The following is a 22,211-nucleotide window of genomic DNA, read 5'->3' as shown; positions in this document are numbered from 1 at the left end:
ATTTTTATTTATGTTTGTAGGTATGTCACCATGCCCCCGCCTTGTATGGTTTCGCCATGGCTTTACCGAAAATGTGTCACTCGTAGATACGAGGTGAACGAATAAACGGGACGATGTGTATATATATACATATATATGTCCATATATATAGTGAAGGTACATAATGTCAACTAATATGTATAACAAGAAGCAACACTTTTTATCCAAAGATGGATAAAGCGAGGAAACTTGGTAGGTGAGTTGAACTTATGACGCAGAATAAAAAATTAGTAAAATTTTGGACAATGGGCGTGTCACCGCCCACTTTTAAAAGAAGGTAATTTTAAAGTTTTGCAAGCTGTAATTTGGCAGTCGTTGAAGATATCATTATGAAATTTGGCAGGAACGTTACCCCTACTACTATGTGTATGCTTAATAAAAATTAGCAAAATCGGAGAACGACCACGCCCACTTTTAAAAAAAAATTTTTTTAAGTCAAATTTTAACAAAAAATTTAATATCTTTACAGTATATAAGTAAATTATGTCAACATTCAACTCCAGTAATGACATGGTGCAACAAAATACAAAAATAAAGTAAAATTTCAAAATGGGCGTGGTTCCTCCCTTTTTCATTTAATTTGTCTAGGATGCTTTTAATGCCATATGTCGAACAAAACATTACCAATCTTTGTGAAATTTGTTAGAGGCTTAGATTCTAGGACGATAACTGTTTTCTGTGAAACAGGGCGGAATTGGTTAAAGCCACGCCCAGTTTTTATACACAGTCGATCGTCTGCCCTTCCGCTCGGCCGTTAACACGACAACTTGAGCAAAAATCGATATATCTTTACTAAACTCAGTTCACGTACTTACCTGAACTCACCTTGTACTGGTATAAAAAATGGAAGAAATCCGATTACGACCACGCCCACTTTTTCGATTTCGAAAATTACGAAAAATTAAAAAATGCTATAATTCTATACCAAATACGAAAAAAGGGATGAAACATTGTAATTGGATTGGTTTATTGACGCAAAATATAACTTTAGAGAAAAACTTTGTAAAATGGTGTGACACCTACCATATTAAGTAGAAGAAAATGAAAAAGTTCTGCAGGACGAAATTAAAAGCCCTTGGAATCATGGCAGGAATACTGTTCGAGATATTGTATATATAAATAAATTAGCGGTACCCGAAAGATGATGTTCTGGGTCACCCTGGTCCACATTTTGTTCGATATCTCGGAAACGCCTTTACATATACAAATACCACCACTCCCTTTTAAACCCCTCATTAATACCTTTAATTTGATACCCATATCGTGCAAACACATTAAAGAGTCACCCCTGGTTCACCCTTATAACTATATCTCGAAAAGGCGTCCACCTATAGAACTAAGGCCCACTTTCTTTTAAAATACTCCTTAACATCTTTCATTTGATACCCATATTGTACAACGCATTCTAGAGTCACCCCTGGTCCACCTTTATGGCGATATCTCGAAAAGGCGTCCACCTACAGAACTAAGGCCCACTCCTTTTAAAATACTAATTAACACCTTTCATTTGATACACATGTCATGCAAACACATTCCAGGGTTGCCCTAGGTTCATTTTCCTACATGGTGATTTTCCCTTATTTTGTCTCCATAGCGTATGTAATGTTCGGTTACACCCGAACTTATCCTTCCTTACTTGTTTACTATTATGTTTACTTATTTGCGCTTACAATTCTTTTTTTATTTTTCAGTAATGCCTTTTTCTAAACAACAGCGTTTGTGTGGTTACATCGATGTTACCACCTATATTAGCGGGTAAACAATTATCCGGCTACTTTCGTGAATCGAATACCAAATGGGTGCAAAAGTTGCCACATGAAAAAAGTTACCGTGGTGAAGAAAGTTGTTACCACATTAGAATTAGGCTGTAAGGGTCAGCTTATGTATGACTCCGTAACACTTTGTGTCGCAGATTTGTACTACATCCAGCAGCAGTTGTTTATAAGTAAAAGTAAGAACATTTTGAATCTCTATTTCCGATAATCTAATAACCAGATATCCCAGAAAGGGGCTTACGAAGAATTCTTGCAAGGTTAGGGTTAATGTCAATGGTCGAAGCAGACCGCTATAAGTATATAGGTATTGGCCCTAGATGTAATCAGTAGACTGCTTGTTCTTTATTTTCATTGTAGTAGGGCAATTCAGCTCTTGATTTTACAAAGGTTGTGGTGCTCTTTCACTTTTGCTGAGTTTTGTTTACGTATAAAATTCTAATTATTGAAATTATTCTATTCTATTGCTTTCGACCATTATTAAAGAAGTTTTCTTTAGCTTTCTTTTCTGCTGGCCAAAGCGGCTGTAGTGGTGTGATGGTAGTGTGTTAGCATGCCACAAGTCTAGAAAAAAGCGACATCACAGTCTTTTGAAAAAGTTTTTTTTCAAGAAGCTGAGTTTATCTTCATTGCAGATGCCGTTAGGAGTCGGCATAAAACTTGTTATACATTTTTTTTTTGCTCACCATTAGATCCATTGTTACCAATTATGAGCAGTAAATCTTTTTCGAAGAGGTGCTGAGAATATATGAAGTTATTTTTTACAGATTTTTTACGAAATTACCATTTCTATCTTATTTGATGTATTTTACCTCGTGGTCTTTATGACAAATAAAGTATAAATATTTAACGCGATTTTCCTCCGAGGAGGAACCTAATAATAATTTCCTCCTTATATGGCGTAATTCTGCCCCAATGGTACATATCGTATCATAAAATAAAAATAAATGCAAGGTGCCCCAATCTCAGAAAAGATTTCTGACCAAGCTGAAATATACTAGGAGTATTTATCAAATCACTGCCGAGAGCGACCCCGCTTAGAAAAACTCGTTTCTAATTCATATCGTTTCAGGTTTTCATAAATAAACTTCATGCAGAGTAAACTTTAAATTTTATTTTACTGGTTTTCGCATTAAATTTTCAATAAAAAATGCATACCACAAAAATATCATTAAGGTGAACAACAACAACGAGAATAAAGAACAAAATCAACAAACTAAGACAGCCAAAAAAACAAATTCAAATAAAAGTAAAAGTACACAGTATTTATATTCAACTGTATGTTGGCAATAGTACCCACCAAAAACTTGTATCAGTACCATTCTGTAAGGTGCACTTTATTTAACTGTACCGAGGTCATTAGAAATAAGATTTAACTCTCAGGCTTAGAGCAAAGCTAGTATAAATGTATTGACTCATATTTATGTTTGTTTGTTTAATGGTGTTCAATTTATAAAGAAAGAAACATTTATTGGCATATTGCGATGGTACCATTTCGAAAACCGCCACGTAATCATCATTAGGCAATTTCGTAATGTTATCAAATGTAAAGTTTCTTTCTTTCTTTTCGATTTCTCTTAGAAAAACACAATAATTGCATATTCAATCATTATAAGCCGGTGTTAAGCTTATGAATTCTTAAATAATAAGTATAAATTGAACACACCATTAAACAAGCAAACATAAATATGTAAAACAGAGTCCGAGTTTACAAAGCATCTCATTCGAAACGAACAAGAAGCTTTACAAAAACAAATCTGCATAACACACAAATTAATATAGAGACAGAATGTCTCAATTGTGTTGATAGTGTAGAAATGGGATAAACTGAATTAAGCAAGGAAACAAATACCAGCAGGATAGCCTAGTGGTTAAGGCAACTGCAGTTTCACCTTGTGATTCGCGATTCGAATCTCAGTGAAACCTTTGATAACATTACGAAATTGCCTGTAAATTTTTCTTTCTTTCTTTTCACTTTCTCTTAGAAAAACATAATAATTGAATATTCCATTATTATAAGCCGGTGTTAAGCTCATAAATTCTTAAATAACAGGTATTGACTCATGTAAAGTATGGCTCATATTGGGCTTTATTCGCTCTCTCACACTAGCAGCACATGTGAAAATATGCTTTATATAAAACATTTACTGAAAGCTTGCTTTATATTAAGAGTCTCTTTGGGTCATGGGATGAACAGTGCTGTTCCCGTATATCTCGTTGCCATTTTCTGTATACTTCATTTCCTGTTGGGTATGTGTACACATACCAGTTGTAGTCGTTATTGTTTATGTATCAACAAAAGGAGTTTGCATGTGTAAGTATGTGTGTAGTAAAATTGTTGAATTTCCATGCAACTATGCATTCAACATAATCAACTATTGTAAAGTATGTAGTTATATACGAACTAGCAACTTACGTACATACAAAAACAGCAATAACATGCACTTCATGGTGTTTCATGTGGCAAAAGAACACAAGAACATAAATAGCACATGTAACACAGATATGTACAACAAAACATTAAATCGTTAGTGAAGGAGCACATATTGAGAAATGAGTACTAGTGGTGTTTTTAGTTTATATTCAGCTATCTCAACTACTCAAAAGAGGTTTGAAATAATCTTTATAAAAAAATTTACTTATATCACTTTAGCAAAAACCGACTCAAATGCATATGCAACACTTCTTCAGCTACAATATCCGTTGGAGTAGCTTGATTACTGTTTGTCTGTAATCATGTTACAGAAGCATAGTATTTCGCATGTAGGTACATTTGTATGCACGTTTGTATGTATGCATATGTATGTGCTAACAAAAGTTTACATGAAAGAATGGCGGAATTGAGATTGAAAAATGTAATGGACCAGAGATTTTGCGGAACATTTTGTATCAGCTTACCAGTATTTTCTTAATATATGACATTGTCAGAATGTATCTCATGGGAAGGAATCGCATTTGAGGTATTTTGGAAAGTTTACCTCTTAAACTCTCAAATTTTTATTTTGGTATGGGAACACTTCTCACGTCAACACAATTAAAAAGCTTTTGCCCTGGGTTTCTGCTATTCCTGATACATATACAGCCATCATATAAAGTCGCAGGACAACTCCATGCTAATTTTTGAATGCTACATATCACCGCCGTTCTAATAAAAAAGAGAAGTAAATTCCTTAGTTCAGGACAAGTACATACGCTGCAGTTTTGCATTTAACAATTTAATGAATATGGATTTAATATGAGGCCTAGAGTATCGAAGATAGATCTTCGTTTATTATATTTTTTATACATACCACTGGGGAATTCAGAATTTTGTGCAAATGGTCTAGCATCATTGTATTCGCAAACTAGTGTATTATTTTTACTCAAACGCCAAGAAATTATATGGCTACGCATTTACGTCGTGGCAAATACGAAACATCAAAAACCATAGTTTATTTTCTTTTAAATCAGCAACTGTCAATAAAAAACAATATGTGAAAAGAAAAATTTAAAAATAATAAAAGTTGTTTATAGGAGCGCTCATAATTTCAGGCTCCTAAATGAGTCCAAAATACATAAGAAATATAAGAAATATGTCCATATAGGAGTCTTTTATGATTCCTACATCATTAAAATTATGAACCATAAGCGAAGAGTTTTGATTAAACCCAGAAACTTAGGGAGAAATATTCAAATTTTTTTTTCCGATTTTTTTTCTTTCAAACAAATATAATTTACTCTGATTTGTATAACAGTTTTTGCTGTTGATATCTGTTTTTAAAATGAACTTTGCTTCTTTAATTTCTGCTGATCAATTCAAGTCATCTGCGTCTTAATAGAGTAAGTTTTTCATTCATTTTCTGATCTGTAGTTTTTAAAATGAACTTTGCTTCTTTAATTTCTGCTGATCAATTCAAGTCATTTTGTCTTATTAGAGTAAGTTCTTCATTCATTTTCTGATCTGTAGTGACCGCGTAATTGCTTCATCGGTATGCCACATCCATAAAGGAATGTTGCGTTGTGTTTACGTATATAAAAGTCCAATGCAGGACTTTTATTCCGGTTTCTTTTGCAATCCCACTGCACAAATTGCAATTCCAAAAATGTATCATTTATTAACCAAAACGAGAGTATATGAATAAAACCTGAGTAGCTTGTTCGTGTTGGTGTTGAAATGGTAGAATCTTCCACAAGAAGTGTTACGGTCCGGTACCAGCGCCCTCTGGTACAAGCCCGACTGTCGTATTCTGCAAAACAAATTTTCAGCACGAAAAGATCACCAAACTACCTCGATGTCTGTTGATCAAAAAACTTAACTCAAGTCTTGATCGAAGGAGTGATATAAGGTCAACGAACATAACATCACTTGACCTTATGGCCAGTTCGAATGGTCACAAAGACAATTGAATCTAAGACCATATGAAATAATCACGAAGTCAAATTTCAAATATTTACAATGTCAACGATATTGTTATTATGGCCATCCTGCTTTTCCGCAATGGTCATAAAGTCACCTCTAAATACGATCAAATATACCAAAAAAACATTTACAGAATCGAAATACTCATAACCACTTCACAAAAAACATACAAATGCACAAACCTTTTACTGCGTAAATGCAATTCAATATAAAACAAGTAAGGACGGGACTGTTTTCGGCTGTGCCGAAGACTTCTTACCTTTCAAGAATGGGGCTGAACAATAATCTTATCCCGTTCGTAATCTCCAAATAATCGGATGCATAAGATAAGAAATATAGAGTGAACAGATCTACATACCTAAACGATTTTTAAGATAAATATAAAATAAAAAATGGCAAAAAACCCCCTTATCTGAACGATCGGTTGTATGGGATATACATTATATATAGCTCCGATCGAAATGATTTTTACAGGAAATCTTCTATGATATATTAGAATATATATCACCAAGTTTCAGGTTTTTATATTGGAAAATAAGGGAGAAATGGCCAAAAATATTTCTATCTGAACGATCGGTTGTATGGGATATATATTATATATAGCTCCGATCGAAATGATTTTTTCATGAAATCTTTTATAATATATTAGAATAAATATCACCAAGTGTAACGTTTTTATATTGGAAACTAAGGGAGAAATGGCCAAAAATATTTCTATCTGAACGATCGGTTGTATGGGATATAGTTTATATATAGCTCCGACCGAAATGATTTTTTCATGAAATCTTCTATGATATATTAGAATAAATATCACCAAGTTTAACGTATTTATATTTGAAATTAAGGGAGAAGTTGCCAAAAATCTTTCCATCTGAACGATCGGTTGTATGGGATATATACTATATATAGCTCCGATCGAAATGATTTTTTCATGAAATCTTCTATGACACATTAGTAAAAATATCACCAAGTTTAACGTTTTTATATTGGAAATTAAGGGAGAAATTGCCAAAAATCTTTCTATCTGAACGATCGGTTGTATGGGATATAGTTTATATATAGCCCCGACCGAAATGATTTTTTCATGAAATCTTCTATGATATATTAGAATAAATATCACCAAGTTTAACGTTTTTATATTTGAAATTAAAGGAGAAATTGCCAAAAATCTTTCCATCTGAACGATCGTTTGTATGGGATATATACTATATATAGCTCCGATCAAAGTGATTTTTTCAGAAAATCTTCTATGATGCATTAAAATATATATCCCCGAGTTTCACGTTTATATTTTCTAAATTATGGGAGAAATGGCCAAAAATTTTTCTATCTGAACGATCGGTTGTATGGGTATAACTATGTATTGCTCCGATCAAAGTGATTTTTTCAGGATATCTTCTATGATATATTAGAATATATATCACCGAGTTTCACGTTTATACTTTCTAAATTGCGGCAGCAATGCCCAAAAGGGTCTTATCTGAACGATCAGTTGTATGGGAGATATATGTTATAGTGGTCCGATCCTACCGGATCCGACAAATGTCTAATATAATACAAAAATACATCCTTGTGCCAAATTTTATTGAGATATCTCAAAATTTGATGGACTAGTTTGCGTTCAAACAGACAGACGGACGGATGGACAGACGGACATGGCTACATCGACTCAGTTCGTAGCCCTGATCAATTCGGTATACTTAATGGTGAGTCTATCTTCCATATTTCGCAACGTTACAAACATCGGGCCAAAGTTAATATACTATTTCATGTTCATGAAAGGTATAATAAGTTATGAATGGGAACAAGAGAAACTTATTCGAACATAAAGCAATACAAATAAATACATCAAATGCATTCATTTTTACAATATTTCTTCCCAGTGACTACACGAACTCCACCTCAATATCATTTTAAATGTTGCCTCCAATGAAATATGACACTTATGAGTGTGAGTATTTATATAAAGTTTTATATAAAGTTGTTTTGTGTATTCATATATCGTAAACATGAGTTATACGAATACATACAAGAAGCAAAACTGATACAGAATAAAATGCAGACATATTTAATGCCTTCAAATATGTACATATATATATATATATATTGTTGGTATTTACTTATCCTGTACAGGATATTTAATAGTAAAATCGTTAACGTTTTTATTTTTGCCGGGCAATTTTTTGTTTTGAAAATAGAATTTAAAATTCGGGGTCTGATGAATAATTCAGCGATTTTTTGATTTCGAGTACAGTAAATTTAAATGCAAGACTGCTCATTGTCATCTAAGTAGGCTGCTGTTCACCGACAACGCCTTAGGGGGCTTATAATATACCCTCGACAGGTATGCCTGCATTAAAAGACGAATGAAATACCCCCTCAGGGTTTTCCACAGCAATTTATAGCTTCCATAACCCAGTTATTAATCTTGAATCCTGTTTCTTTATCAAGCGCGGTTCTGACGACCCCAAGCTCTTCATGGAACTAGGCAGTGGGGTGGGATGGCCTAAAAGGTTCTATGTGGTTATCATATCAATTCTGATGAGGTCGGGTTTTTACCTTAATGGTGGTTGTTACCGGAATGTACCGACTCTCTATCCGCCAAAAAACCATCACCATCTATAGCACTACTCAAAGCTTTCGGAGAGTGCCTTTATCGGTATAACAACAACAACAACAACAACAACAACAATAGTAAGCCGCTGTTTATGTTAAAGTTAAGTTGCGGTATTTGATTTGTAATTTAAAGCCATTCCAACGTGGACATCTTTTGGTTTTTAACAAATATGATAACAAATTACGCCAGCAGCGCTACAAACTATGGGAGCTCTGCACCATCAATTTCTACATTCAAGAGCTGCTTTATTTTTTTTATATAAGTTGTACCAGAATAAGTTATGCTGAACGTCAAGGTCACATAAAAATAATTGTCACGCTATGAATCGTCGGTTATATTAGAACAAGAGTATATGACCACCCGGCCTTCTTCATATAATAAATGCTAAAATTTGGTCAGCAAATGCTTCTAAGTGATTTCTTACTTACTTGCATAATTAGCGATTTACTATTTAAACTGTTATGGCTGTCCATCAAGGCATGCCAGTAGCTTCTTAATGTTCACACCATGGGAATTTAAATGGTTTTCCACCTGGTTCTTCCAGCATAGTGGGGGCCACCCTCTTCCTCGGCTTCCATAGGCGGGTTCGGATAAAAATACTTACTTAGCCGGAGCGTATTCTTTCTGCTGCGTTTTAATTCGCAGAACTATGGTGATGTCTGCATAAAGCTCGTAAAGCCAGCACTTACCGTGGCCAACGCGTAAAGGTCCCTAAATCTTCCGAAGAACTTTTCTCTCAAACACTCCCAGAGGCGCTCTCTCGAACACTCCCAAGACCGCTTCTGCACCATATAGCAGGACGGGTACGATAAGTGGCTTGTTCAACATGATTGTCGTTTGCCGAGAGAGGACTTTAATTTTCAATTGCCTAACTTATCCAAAGTAGCATTTATTTGCAAGAGTGATGCTTCACTGGATTTCATTTACACCATTGTTTCAATTTCAATGAGTTTTTAATTTCATTTTTGGTTTAATGAAAACAAAGGCGTAGAATTAAATTTAATTTTCCTGCTCTAAATTTTTAAGAAATTGGTTTGAGCACACTCACTCCGTTTCTTACATGTGTAGTATAACTTTCCAAGTACACTCAGAGAAAAACGCCGTTCTAAAGTCCATCACTACAGGACTTAATTCAAGATTTTCATGTTCCTAAATTTTTTTTTTTTTTTTTTGAAAAACCTGTTCATAAAACAACAACCCTTTTCTTGAACTGACACCATTTTCTTGTAAACAGAACGGCTGGTCTTAAACGTTCTATTAATGAGAACAATGTTCTTAAATTAAGCTCAAGGAAAAAGAAACGGTACAATTAGTGTGCACTACAATGTTAAAACATTTGGCACAAGCTATCAAGCAGTTGTAGTGGCCCAGCGGCTATGATGTTGCGGTTGCGATCGTGTGGCGCGAGTTCGATCACCGTCGTCAAGCTCTGAAGTTTTTTAAAAAAAGTTGTTATGTCTATTTTTTTTAACTCTTATTTTTCGTTCAGTTCCATTCACATATACACAGGTAATTCTCAAATTTGTTTTTTAATGTTTTAATTATATATTCAGATTGCATCAATAAAAACAAGAATTTCTAAATAAGAGGAATACATGAAAAAATGCATATTATAAAAAAAAATGGGTACTAATTGAAAAAATTACCTTCCCACTCTCCCCAAAAATCAATTGAGACCGAAAAATGTTTAATCGTTTTCGAAGCGTGAGACAGAAAAAAATCTTAAATCAAGTCCAAGTAGTGCTTCAAATGAGCACAGAAGGTTCACACATCAATACCAAACTGGTCACAAAATACGAACGGTGTGCTTGGAAAAACTGTTCTTAAAACAAGTCCATTGGTCACGAGTTAAGATAACGCGCACTACTAAACGTACAGCCTTTTGTCAACGAATTTTCTTAATTTTTCACTTGTTTCGTTCGTTTTAGAACGATTTTTTCTCTGAATATATTTGCATGGGATGTCCTGGCCTATATTTAGTTATTTCATAAAACTTCCCTATACATTGGGCCAAGAGAAATGTAGTGCACGGAAAACTAGTTTATCGATCATTTAGAAATTTGATGTGTTTAGTGGGTGCAGTTAACATACAAAGCTACGTAATTACCAACATAAACATTAGGGGGACTCATGAAAGCATATAAACTTATAAGGTGTAAAATTATATCCTTTTACACACTAGGTTATATGAACGCACCTAGTAATACTCTTGATAAACTTGATTGTTTATCATCTGTATTATTGCCAAACAAAAATTGTTTGATTGTTATACAAATTTAAAAATGCCAAGATTAAGTGAAAAATCAAAACTAAAACGCCTTTACTTGCTGATGTTGGAGATTTCTGATAAAAATGCCTGCCGTAATGTCTGCAAGGTTGCATTCCTTTGAGTTTACCGCGTTTACACAATGAAATGTGCGCGTAAATTTATACAAATTGTGTAAATGATTTTTCATACAAAATTTGCCAGCTCGTTTACGCACTAGATAAATTTATACGTTTACACACTTTATGAGGCATTTATACGGTTACATGAGTCCCCCTATTGTAACTCGATTGTATAAATTGCACAAAAAATTGTCACAGATGATAAATATGAAAAAATGCGAACGTAAACAAAAGCAGAAGGAAGAAAGTAAGCCAACTAAGAATGTAGTTAATGTATTCACAGAAATCGTAAAAACTCTTATTTTTTACGCAGAAGATATGCAACAATATATATGACAATATATAGATTAGACTGTGTCGATTTATTAACCGTTTACGCGCCATCGATTTGTCGATAGGATTTGGGTTCAGGAAAAAAAGTTTCACTACGCATACCCAAGAAAATAATTTTCGAGCCTGCGAAATTTCATTTTTTTGACTTTTTTCAACTTTGATTTTTAAGGTTTTTTCTTGACTTACTAAAAAAATTTTCATTTGATTGTAAAATTTTCATAATAAAAAATAATTTTTTTTTCAATGGTTTTTGTTTTTGATATTAGAGAAAAATTGTAAAGTTTACAAACGGCGATGGTTACTAGGACATATTTCTGAATTTCACTTCTTCATCAGCTAGCTTTTCGGGAGCTGAAACATTGAACTCGAATCTCCAACATTCATATCAGTGCAAAGGCAAATGCCTTTAGCTACTGAGCCATATTTTTTTTTTTTTCAAAAAACTGTTATCGCCAACGTTTTTAGCGGATATTTTTGGCTCGGACCGGGTATACATATCAAAATGATTTTTAGTAGGTCATGAAAAAACCTTAAGAATCAAAAAAATGAAATTTCGCAGGCTCCAAAATTATTTTTTGGGTATGCGTAGTGGAACTTTTTTTTCTGAGCCCAAATCCTATCGAAAAATCGATGGCGCGATATCGGTTAACTTTCGTCCATACAAATCGATCCACCCTAATATACATACATACCTATGTGCCAGCAAAAAGAGGAAAAATAACTTGCAAGCATGTAGTAGTACAAGCAAACAATTGTCATTCACATTCAACGCAGCGGCAGTAACTGGATGGGCAATGAAGCGCAAGCCTTGACGTCCAGTTATGTATGTATGTATGTAGAGTTTGTCATTCTGTTTACTCACCATTTGCACTAGCAACAACTCGGTCAAAACAATCAAGCAGACAGCCTGCGGGTCAAATATTGAACAAAAGAAAAAAGCATACTTTTATGGATATCTGACATTCGTTTAAGTTCAGGCAGGATTTTGTCTATTCGAGCGGTTAAAAAGTTACCACAAAAGTTAAAAGCAATTACGGTTACTTATAAAAGTAGATTTGTACCCTTACACATACATATATACCTACATTCTTATATGGAACTTATATGTATGTGCGTATATTTACTGTTGGTTTTGTGCAATTATGCATTTTCTTCAGAGTTCTTTTACTCTACTTCTGCGGCCCTTATCATATGCACTCAGACTTTGACTGTTTCATTTGATTTGGGGTTTAATTTGTTTTTCATTGCATCCTTATGAATTCTTCAGCAAGGAAATGAAGAAATAAACAAATGTGTGGTACGTGTTCGTTTAATTAATAAAGAAGGTTGGAGAGTTTACTGGCGCCGTCGTTTTTATACCCAGCTGTCGTTGTCCTCTCTTTGGATTTTTAATGTTGTTGTATATTAATTTTGTTCGCATAACGGTACCCCGTAATGGCATAAACTAATGGGCGAAAAAAGAAATTCATTTAGCCATGTCCGTCCGTCCGTCCGTATGTCCGTAAACACGATAACTGGAGTAAATTTTGAGCTATCTGAATGTAAGTTCCTGGGTACTCATCTCAGATCGCTATTTAAAATGAAAGAAATCGGACTATAATCACGCCCACTTTTTCGATATCGAAAATTTCGAAAAACCGAAAAAGTGCGATAATACATTACCAAAGTCGGATAAATCGATGAAACTCGGTAGGTGGGTTGACCTAGAAAATTAGTAAAAGTTTGGACAATGGGCGTGGCACCGCCCACTTTTAAAAGAAGGTAATTTAAAAGTTTTGTAAGCTATAATTTGACAGCTGAGTATGTAATGTTCGGTTACACCCGAACTTTGCCTTCCTTACTTGTTTTCTTTCCCCTTCAACTCACGGTATCATTTGATTACAATTTTGTTTGCATTAGATTTCTAGGTAGATCTGTAGGCGGCGACTGGTGCTTCGGTTGATAAGTGACATTCTTCATATTTCTGTTGTTTTTGTAGTAGAAAAATCACTAATCTCCGGTATCAAAGATAAATAAATCGCACTTATAAACCTTTTAGCTAGGTGGCGGTATGTAAGCAGTTGTGATAGCCCAGTCGCGTGTTGAATGGCAGTATGTTGCGATTGTAGCTTTTGGACGTATAGTTTCCCCGGCTGTAACAAGATCGTAATCCGAGCCGATGTTGGGATACACTCATTACGTGTACGGTTGCATGTGCCTCTCACGTCATTTTAGAATACGGTAAGATGACGGTTAAGTGATAAGGCTACTGATAAGAGATAAGGAGAGGGATTTGGGCAGTTTTATCGATGCTGATGGTCCTTTGTCGGGTATTGATGCGAAAGGTTTTGGAAAAATGCACCACTAAGATACCAATACAACCAGCTCAAGAACAATTTTACTTGACCAATTTAAACCTTTTAGGTTATCCAACTGCCTCCTTCCGAGGAACTTTGGATCGCCAAAGCCTTAGTTGGTTTTGTATTCGCTAGCACAGCTGAGGTACATTCCTTCAAATCATATGTTTGAGCCTTTTGCAATGGTCGTCATTTATATATGTACTATTTATTGATTACAAGAGATTTTTCATTGGAGTGTGGTGTAATATGGTAGATTCCAAAACCAGCCCACGACTCTGCTGCGGATAATGATCTTACGTTACATGTTTATATGGCGATACGCTTGATCCAAGACGTACACCTATTTGTATACGCATGTCCGACTATATAACGGTGCCCATGGAATCACTCTGATAGAGCTTAAACCATTTAAGTCGACATACTCTTGCATTGCTTGTCGCTTTCTCACATAAACTCAACTCGAAACAGAAGTTCATTCGCTACAAGCACCCAGAAAAAGTGAGCTACTTGAATCGCATGAAAGGAATTAACCCTGGTTAATGGCGATCAGATGAATGACTTCGAAAATTATCCCGTAATAGTTCCGGAATTATCCCCAAACATTCCCGTAATGATTCAAAATCAATTCTAAAATGATCCAGGGATGACACCAAGATAGTTCCGAAATAAACACGAAATGAATACGAAAATCATCATGAAACTATCTCAAAAGGGACACGAAATTCATCTTATATTATCACGAAAATGTCACAAACCAGTTCCGACCACACTCGCGCACGGGTTAAAGTATCAGAAGTGATCCCAAAACGGCCCGGAAAACAGTATCAAAATAATCAGAAATTGGCTTTAAAGCATTCCCAAGAGTTTCGAAAGCAATACCTAAGTTCATCGTAAATTTATCACGAAGTAGTCCTAATATTATCCCAAATACTGTGTCAAATATTGCGAAAACAATCAAATTTAAAGCGAAACCATCGATAAAAAAGTCCCGATATACCTATAAAACAATGCCTAAAATATCGAGAGATAGTTCTGAGCTAGTCTTGAACGGATTACGAAAATCATATAAAGACTTACTTATTTACTTAATTGGCGCTTAACCATTTAAACGGTTATGGCCGTCCGACAAGACGCAACAGTCGCTCCTTCGCTCTGCTAACTGGAGCCAATTGGTGACACCAAGGGAGTTTAAATCGTTTTCTTCCTGGTCCCTACAGCGTAGTGGGTGCCGTCCTCTTCCTCTGCTTCCATATAGAGACAGTGTAGAAATTATGCCCACATAGTCATTGAACATTTCCAAAATTATCCCGAAGTAGTGAATGCTCCCAAAATAGCCCGTAATGCCTGTTCCTTGCGCGTGGCTCTACTCAAATTTTTAAAATTTCTTAGACCATGAGCTATATACATATATTACCCAGTTACCAAGTATTATTAGTCTAATTAATTAAAAGGTTAAGACGTTAGACCCCTACCCTTTCCAATTTTTCAAAAGAATGTGACCCGCGATTTTGCAATATGTGCGTTGAATTTTATAAAAATCCGTTCAGATTTTTTGAAGTAACTGAGATAAAAATGCAATAAACGTTTCGATATCCTCGAATCGAAGCTTCAAAATTTATATAGGTAACTATTTTTAACCCGAGACCGCGTACGCAAGACAAAAATTAAAATTGCCGTATACTAAAAATTTTTATTTTATTTATAGGTTCTGCTTAGTCCAAAATTCTAAAATTTCTCGCACACAGGGACCTTTTTTAATATTTATTTTATTTTTTTGTGTCGAAAAAGTCCGGGCCGAAAAGCATCCTGGTAAAAGTTTATAGGATCCCAGGAATACCCATAGCACTTTCATGACGAACCATGTATCCTTTTTATTTAAAATTTTTTTTCCAAAAAAGAAAATCCACAAATAAAAGTAAAATCCGGACTTTTGTTGTATAAATTGGAAAATAAAATCTATATCCAGACTGTTATTTTTTAGGGACAAATAAAATGATGCGTTCTATAGTTATAAGACCGGACTTTTATTCTGTCCTTAAAAAATAAAAGTGATAAAAGTAAAAATTCTAAAATAATTTTCCTGAAGGGCCTTTATTATAAAGAGAATAACATTTTGGGTCCATGATGCAATTATATCTGACCCTTTAGGAAATGAACCACCTAATAACCTCTTATACACGCGGTACACAACTATCAATCGAAAATCTTATATCAGATCAGTAGCCACGCTAATCAGTTCAAACCAAATGAATTTTACACAAGAAGAGGGATATGGTTATTAAATATGCGCAGCTACCTGAGCAGGGATTACATACAATTTACTTAAAAATGTCTTCAACTAATGATTCCACATTTACACCCGGCTCAAGCACATAAAACTATATTACTATGAGAGTCTTAAGCTCAGCACCAAAAGAAGTATCATTAGCAGTCTACAAATTCCCTAAGATAATCAGTGGCAACTATCAACAAGGTTTACCTACACACTCCAATTAGGTGACTGCCACGAGTGATGGATAAAACCCAAAGGAATTTTTTTACTTAACATATAAGATAAACTCAAAAATTCCAGCCTCTTAATGGGGCATATTACTGAAGTTAATATATTTAGCAAGAAATAAAATTGTGGAATAAAATAGGATCAAGTATTACATATATACATATGTACATACAGGAAAATGGCTTTAGCACATAATTAAACAAGTAAGGAAGGCTAAGTTCGAGTGTAACCGAACATTACATACTCAGCTGAGAGCTTTGGAGACAAAATAATGGAAAATCACCATGTAGGAAAATGAACCTAGGGTAACCCTGAAATGTGTTTGTATGACATGTGTATCAAATGGAAGGGGTATCAAATTAAAGGTATTAATGAGGGTTTTAAAAGAGAGTGGTGGTAGTTGTATATGTGAAGGCGTTTTTGAGATATCGACCAAAATGTGGGCCAGGGTGACCCAGAACATCATCTGTCGGGTACCGCTAATTTATGTATATATGTAATAACACGAACAGTATTCCTGCCAAGATTCAAAGGGCTTTTGATTTCGCCCTGCAGAACTTTTTCATTTCATTCTACTTAATATGGTAGGTGTCACACCCATCTTATAAAGTTTTTTCTAGAGTTATTTTTTGTGTCAATAAACCAATCAAATTACCATGTTTCACACCTTTTTTCGTATTTGGTATAGAATTATGGCATTTTTTTAATTTTTCGTAATTTTCGATTTCAAAAAAGCGGGCGCGGTTATAGTCGGATTTCGGTCATTTTATGTACCAAGATAAAGTGAGTTCAGATCAACTGAGTATAAAAAGTAGAAAAAATCATTGAGCGACAAAAAAGCTACAAATACTTGTAAGCTATGAGCAGATAGGATAAATATAATTTGAAAAAAAAAATGAAAGAAAAAAGCAAATTGTAACTGTATCTAAAGACAAACAGAGCAGACTGCTTTAAGCTTATGTTGCTATGTATGTGCATAGATATATCCAGAGGGACGTAGATAATCGACAGAATCATGAAACGCGCACAAAATGAATCAAATATTTGCGTTGGAGACAAGAAGAAGACGCCACTTACTTACGTAAAACGGGTTGCCTAGCATTAAACTCATTAAAAAGTTTGCCAAACAGGAATGTGCAAAAGAATTTCCTAATCCAAGAGGAATGTAGAAAAAAGTTGAAAAGCACTAAATGTAGATGAAAATAATAAAGCAAGCTGGAATGTTAAATAAAAAACAGTAAGTGTGGGCGTAAATATACGCAATTTGTACAAACATGTGCTAACACTTGTGGGAATTTTGTAAGAAAATAGAAATTCACAAATAATTTTAAAGACTGAGCTTTCACAGTAATTTGTTGTGCTACCGCTGTGTGCGATTACAACATGAAACAATTACTGTTTCATACTGTTACGGATTTACTGAATTTCGCTTATTCCAAATCTTCTACTAACGTTCGAATCACTAAACTGTTAAATAAATAACTCCACTACTCAATAATGCAACACTTATACTTCGCAACTGATAGCTTGCTTAAATCAAACTGAATTTCGTACCTCAACTGTTGCTGCTTTTATAGTGTTTGATTTCCTCGTTGACATATTTGTAGGCGGTTCTATTTCTAGAATTTAGTAGTTAGTTAGCAGCTATAAAATTACCAACTATAACTACGTTTATAGCTTCTCATATGCGCGTGTATATGTGAGTGATACTTGCACAAATTATTGCCTACTTTTGAGCGCAACTCAGATAAGATATATGCATGTATTTGTGCGTTTTCTCTCCGCTGCGTGTACGTACATATGTGTAGACATAATGATTGATTCGTTTATGTAGATACAAGTGAATGCCTGCTTTATTGTTGTTGTGGCTTCATTTACTTAGCATCAGACTAATGATGTGAGTATCACTTAGTTTCACTAATATTCGTCACAATACCTTTCATGAATGGAGCTGAGAAATAATCTTATTCTATTCGAAATATCCGAAAAATCGGCTACATAAGATGTGTTTGTATAGGGAACAGGTGAACATAAGCGGCCTTTTCGATATATATAAATTTAAAAAATAGATCGGGAATCCTTACACTTAGTTTCACGTTTCTTGTTGTCTGCATGAATCTTACTCTACATATCTGAACCATATATATGACGTAAGCGGAGGTATTTTGTGAAATTGGAAACTTCTAGCTGTTTACATGGGGCAGAAATTACGAAAAGCGTCTTATCTGAACAATCGGTTTATATGTGTTATATCTAGTAGAGATCGGTCTCATCAGAAATTATATCGTTGCTATACAACGAACCTCTTACTAGCTATACGTCATAGCTATTTTATATGGTATCACGACGGACCTTCATGCTGTCCAAGTGTGCTTCGCCTACCAGGGCAGCTACCATCTTACCTAACCTAATCTATGGTTTATATACTATATGTATGACCGGCCTGTACGATTTCTTATACAATATTAAATACTATGTCTGCAATCATCTGGTGAAATTTGAAGCTTATAGCTGTTTAAATAGGGCATAAATTACGAAATTATCTGAACGATCGAGGATATATGATATACATACGACCGATCTCATTCATGTTTTCAGACAACAATATGTGCAATATTCGAAAGCATACGGTGAAGTTTGAAATTTCAGTCGTATAAATTGAGGAAGATATGACAAAAACCCTCTTTTCTGAAAACTGGGTCCTACAAAAATCTTACCGAACACCTTAGTACAAGACGCTCACCAAATTTAATCAAGATGTCTCAATAATTGAGGGATTCGTTTGCGTTCAAATAGACGGACAAGACTTAATCAGCTCAGCTCGTCCTCCAGTTCAATTCAGTATACTTATTGGTGGACCGTCTACCTCTTTCTTTTAAGGTCTTTCAATTTTGAGACTCGTGACAAACTTAATATACCATTGCGTTTTGAAAGGCATAAAAAAATTAATTAAATGAAAAATAATAGAAAGTTTAATAAATACAACACTTAACAAAATCAAGAGCAAAACTAATTTAATTAACATTCTTTTTTGTTATTTTTATTGTTGCTTTTCGGCTAACATTTAACTCTCGAATGCTCCACATTTCATTAGAACTGTCCATAACCATTCTTTAACAAAAGTTATGAAAACAAAATTAGCTCATAATTAATTGACACTTTAGTGAGTGTGATAAGCAGTGATTGTGGACGTATGGAACCCAATGGGTTCTGTAATTAGTTTCAAATTTGTGATGTTTGAGACACGATTCCACTGGGGTGACAGACCAAAATAGGTATGCTTGTAGTAAGAACCGTCTAAAATACCAAACAGATTCAAGGGGTTGTGTAGCGCAACCCTTTCAAGGGATTACCAGCGCAATATATAGATTCTCCAAACCCAATTGTCAACCTCATCTATCCGTGGCGAATCCTGTTTCAATAAAAGCCGAGGCTCTGGCGACCCCGAACTCCTCATGGATCTAGGAAGGTGGTCATAACAAATCGTATCGGATCTGCATCCGGCAAAGGACCATCAACAGCGATAGCACTCCCTAAGGCCTTCGGGGAGTGTCCTTATCGCTACAAAAACAACAACAACAACCTAAATATAACACTTTTTTCTATCCTTTTTGATATAGTGAAAATACTACACACAAACACATTATTGTAGGAAATTGATCTCATCACAATAATAATCATCATCACTAACGTGCACCCTAATGCTAAACTTGTTTGCCATTGCGTAGTAAGTAACGCAAACACTTCCTCAGTGACGGCCTCCCATTCCTCTGCTTCTAAATACAATTAAGCCTTTGAAACTTAATTCGTTGCACTATCTCGTATCTGCGTAAAGCTCATACAGCTCATCCTTATACCTCTTTTGATACTTGCCTTTTGAATCGCGGACAGGACCATTAGTCCTCCGGAGGATTTTCTCCCAAACACTCCAAGAGCCATCACATCTTCCCTCTTCTCTCGACACCGTCCCTGATTAGAAACCATACATTAGAACAGGTATGATCAGCGACTTATAGAGCGTGATTTTTGTTCGTCGATAGAGGACTTTACTTTTCAAATTCCTAATCAGTCCAACGTAGCACTTATTGGCAAGAGTTATTCTCCGTTTGATTTCTAAACTGACATTGTTTTTGCTGTTAATGCTGGTTCCCAAATAGATGTCTCAACGTTATGGCAGAGCGTTATTAAGTTTGCGGCAGCCGTGGTGTGATGGTAGCGTGCTCCGCCTTCCACATGAAAATCCTCGGTTGACGCCCCGGGCAAAGCAACATCAAAATTTTAGAAACAAGTTTTTTCAATTAGAAGAACATTTTTGTAAGCGGGGTCGCCCCTCGGCAGTGTTTGGCAAGCACTCCGAGCGTATTTCTGCCATGATTAGCTATGAGCGAAAACTCATTCGCCTTGCAGATGCTGTTCGGAGTCGGCATAAAACAAATAGGTCCCGTCCCGCTAATATGTTGGGAAAATTAAGAGGAGAACGACGCAAATTGGAAGAGGAGCTCGACTACAAATTTCTTCGGAGTTTATCGCGCCATTGATTTATTATTTTTTTTTTTTTTTTACTAACTTTGCAGGGAACTTTAATTCACACATAGCAGCATACCAGCAGCTTCTTTTCGCGTTGTTAAATGCTGCTTTGAAGTCGACGAAAAGATGGCGAGTATCGATTGTCTTATCGCGAGTCTTCTCCAGGATCTGGCGCATGGTGACAACTTCGTCGATAGTCGATTTACAGGTCTGAAGCCGTACTGATAAGATCCAATCAGTTTGACTATAAATCTTATACGCGATATCAAGCAGGACGATTCCGATCATATTTTGTATAGAAGCTGATGCATGCTCTTTACCAACTCTTCGCCTTCGTCTTTGAACAGCTCAGCGGTTATCCGTCTTTACCTCGCCCCATGTGATTTTTAGCCGGGGTATTCCCATTCTGACTTCGTCAAAGTCGGGTTCTGGAAAGTGTGTTCCATCGGCGACTGGGGGTTTCGAATTCATCTTCTCCCTCGCTACCAAGCAATGAGGAGATGTGTTCCCTCCACAACTTAAGCGCACTCTGTACGTCAGTAACAAGCTCGTCATTGTCGTTCCTGCAGGAGTCTGCCCCTGTATTAAAACATTCTGTCACCCGCAGGATTTTTTGCTAGTATTTTCGGCCATTATTCCATGCAGCCAGCATCAGAAGCTTCTCTCACTCACCCCGTTCTGCCTCACGTTTTCCCTTATAAAACAAACGTCTTTCTTCTTTCTTCGCCTCATAAAAACGCTCCAATATAAAGCGCGTTGTAGTGCTCGTACGCAGTTGGGGTTGCTGGAAATCTTTCGTGTCAGCAGCGGCGGCACGTAATGAGAGAGAAATATACTCCCACTGCTCGGTCACATCGCCTGGTCCAAAACTGTTCTAAGTCAGCAGGTTTTCGAGCTGAGTGGATTAATCATCAGCTGCCTGTTTCGTGAGCAGCTTTTCGACAAGGTAGTGGTACGAGTCGATATGTCGAGTGACTGCTTGTTGACAGCTAGGTAAACTTTAATTCAAACTTTAGCTTTTTAAAGAAAACAAATTTATATCCGTTTATGTACCGCATAAAATAAGTTATAGCTTGGTTATATATAGATTTCCTCATTTCCAAAAAATATCACACGGTAAAGGGGTTTAAGAAGAGACAATGTCTCACCGATTGAACAGGCAATTTCAAGTCGTCCGATCTCTTTATTTTTTATACTCTGATGAGCAGAGCTCACAGAGTATATTAAGTTTGATTGGATAACGGTTGGTTGTATATATATAAAGGAATCGAGATAGATATAGACTTCCATATATCAA

At 35.4% G+C, this 22,211-nt stretch overlaps 1 protein-coding gene across 14 annotated transcripts in view; it reads left to right on the top strand.

The window, feature by feature from the left end:
* Positions 1-22,211, top strand: part of LOC137237421 (tropomodulin-like) — a 406,385-nt gene that overhangs the window by 152,516 nt on the left and 231,658 nt on the right. The gene's annotated exons all lie outside the window — the stretch shown is intronic.

Source organism: Eurosta solidaginis, chromosome 1 (assembly GCF_040869045.1).
Source record: "Eurosta solidaginis isolate ZX-2024a chromosome 1, ASM4086904v1, whole genome shotgun sequence".
Lineage (NCBI taxonomy): Eukaryota > Metazoa > Arthropoda > Insecta > Diptera > Tephritidae > Eurosta > Eurosta solidaginis.
The sequence above is the reverse complement of the archived record's forward strand: the minus strand, read 5'-3'. Positions and strand labels throughout refer to the sequence as shown.